This window comes from Populus euphratica, unplaced genomic scaffold, assembly GCF_000495115.2.
Source record: "Populus euphratica unplaced genomic scaffold, PopEup_1.0 scaffold552.1, whole genome shotgun sequence".
Lineage (NCBI taxonomy): Eukaryota > Viridiplantae > Streptophyta > Magnoliopsida > Malpighiales > Salicaceae > Populus > Populus euphratica.
The window spans coordinates 139,002-141,298 of NW_011500235.1; the positions used below are offsets into that span (position 1 = coordinate 139,002).

Below are 2,297 nucleotides of genomic sequence, written 5' to 3' on the forward strand. Positions count from 1 at the left end.
GGCCCTAAAAATATGATAAATTTCAAATTGGTCCCTGGCTGTAATATTAGCTTTTTTAGATTGTTTTTATGAATCAATGATGGTTATTTAGTGAATTATTATGAAGTCTTATTATTTGTTTCATTATGGATTAGATTTTAGGCAAATCGTTAATTTTTAGGTTTTTAGAAAAATAACTAGTTTAGTCTGAAAACATATTGGGTTATGGAATAAACTCTTAGTTAAGTGTATTAAATAGGTTATATGTTCTTTCGATTAGTTCTTGAATATGTCTCCTTTGTATTCAGATAATTCTGATATTCTACCAGCGGGACGTCAATAGGATTTTCTTTGGTGTTTGCTTTTGACTTCTATTTGCTTTTGAGTCAGGTGAATGGATAATTTTCCATATGCATGAGAAATATTATAAATATTTGAATTGGATCATGCTTCTTGATGATATATATATTGATTATTATCCTTGTTATGATAAAGTATAATTAATTGTTGAATCTGAGTTCTTGATATGAACCAATATATATTTTGAATAGGCTTCTGAAATAATAGTTTCTCATTTGATTGATGTCATAAGTTGAGCCTTGAGATATAACTATGTTTGTTTGATTATGATTCTGAACCAATGGTATGCCAGTCAGAATGCACATGCTAACAGGGTAGTGTTAGTCTTTATGCACATCGTATCTGAACCCTAGTTGGTCGGGGGAGTTACCAACCTGTGTGAACTGATCATCCCACAGTACGGAGCCTTATGCTCATTATATTTTGATTTTCTGATGAGCTTTACCTTATGATATTCTTATTATGACCTATTTGAGGAACCTTACTATAAGAACCTAAAGCCAATTGTATATATATTTCTCATTGTTGTATTACTTCGTATGTGTGTATGTTGAACATTATCTACTCACTGAGTTATTAAACTTACACTCTTATTATTTATCCTTTCCAGGCTTATAGCTTGATAGCAGGTCACTTTTGTTGAACCTTCAGAACCTGCTCTTTGGTTGTACTTTGTACCCTTCCTTTATGTCTAGTTAGTGCTCCAAAATTATAAAATTATATGAACTCTTGTATTAAGATAATCAGATTATATTATAAAGTCAATTTTGTTAATAATGTTGCGTTGAACTGTGATTAAGTTAAGAGAAGTTTATGTGTAAGTTTGGGTTTGCATAGGTATGGAACCTTGGAAGGGAACCTTGCCTATGTGTCAGTCATGGATCTGGGATTCGGGTTGTGAAAAACTTGGTATCAGAGCTTTAGGTTAAAGAAACAATAATATAATTAAATTTCATAATAAGTGGAGCATTAGGATCCATATCATCTTATTTATTATTTTTGAAATTTTAAAATTCTCATCAAGCATATCTTCTTCCTTATGATAACTATGCTTTCCTATAATTCTGTGATAATTATCATGCTATTATTCTAGTATGAATTAAGTGCTCTCACTTTTATTTTAGAAATGCCGAGGAATAGACATATATATAAAAAAAGGATTTCAACAAAAAAAAACCATTATTCTACAGGTACGCGAGCAGGAAGTTAGATTTTGCATCTAATTGAATTGTGAATTAGAGGAATAGGCTATTCTCTTTTTATAAATTTTTATTATTAATTATTAGAAAACAACTCGTCAAATTCACATATTTATTTGGTATTATTAGAGTAAATGACAATAAAGATATCCATATTGTGTAGTTTAGAAATGCAAGGTATAAGAGGAAGGGAAATACATCCACACCTCAACATATTCTTATTGTTTGCTTTTTTTAAAGCAAAAATATTATTTAATATGAGTGTAACTCATTCATTTGTGTCTTCATATTTTGCCATGAGGTTAGATAAACAACCAACCTTGTTAAAATCCCCTATTTCAGTCTTCACTCCTTTAGAGGAATTAATATTAGTGAAGTATGTGTATCTGGAGTGTGAAATAGAGATTGGAGATAAGATCTTTAAGGGAGACTTAAGTGTCTTAGATATGGTTGATTTTGATGTGATTTTGGGAATGGATTGGTTGGCAAAGCATAGGGCTATATTAAATTGTTAGGGAAAGAAAATAATGTTTGATCTAGATGAAGAATTTGGGTTGGTATTTCAAGGAGATAAGATTGGGTTTCCATCAATTATGTTATTGGCTATCTCGAGGAAAATGGCTTGAAAAGGGGTACAATGTTACCTAGCATATATAGTGGATATAGAGAGAGAAGTTCCTCAATTAGACCAAGTCCCTATAGTTAGGGAGTTTATCAATGTCTTTCCCGATGACTTACCTGGATTGCCTCCATATAGGG

At 31.0% G+C, this 2,297-nt stretch overlaps 1 long non-coding RNA gene across 1 annotated transcript; it reads left to right on the plus strand.

Moving 5' to 3' along the window:
• Positions 1-226: 226 nt before the first annotated feature.
• Positions 227-1,077, plus strand: LOC105112496 (uncharacterized). Its single transcript, XR_839764.1, has 2 exons — positions 227-369; positions 950-1,077. It is a non-coding gene; the product is annotated as an uncharacterized LOC105112496 (long non-coding RNA).
• The last annotated feature ends 1,220 nt before the right edge of the window (positions 1,078-2,297 follow it).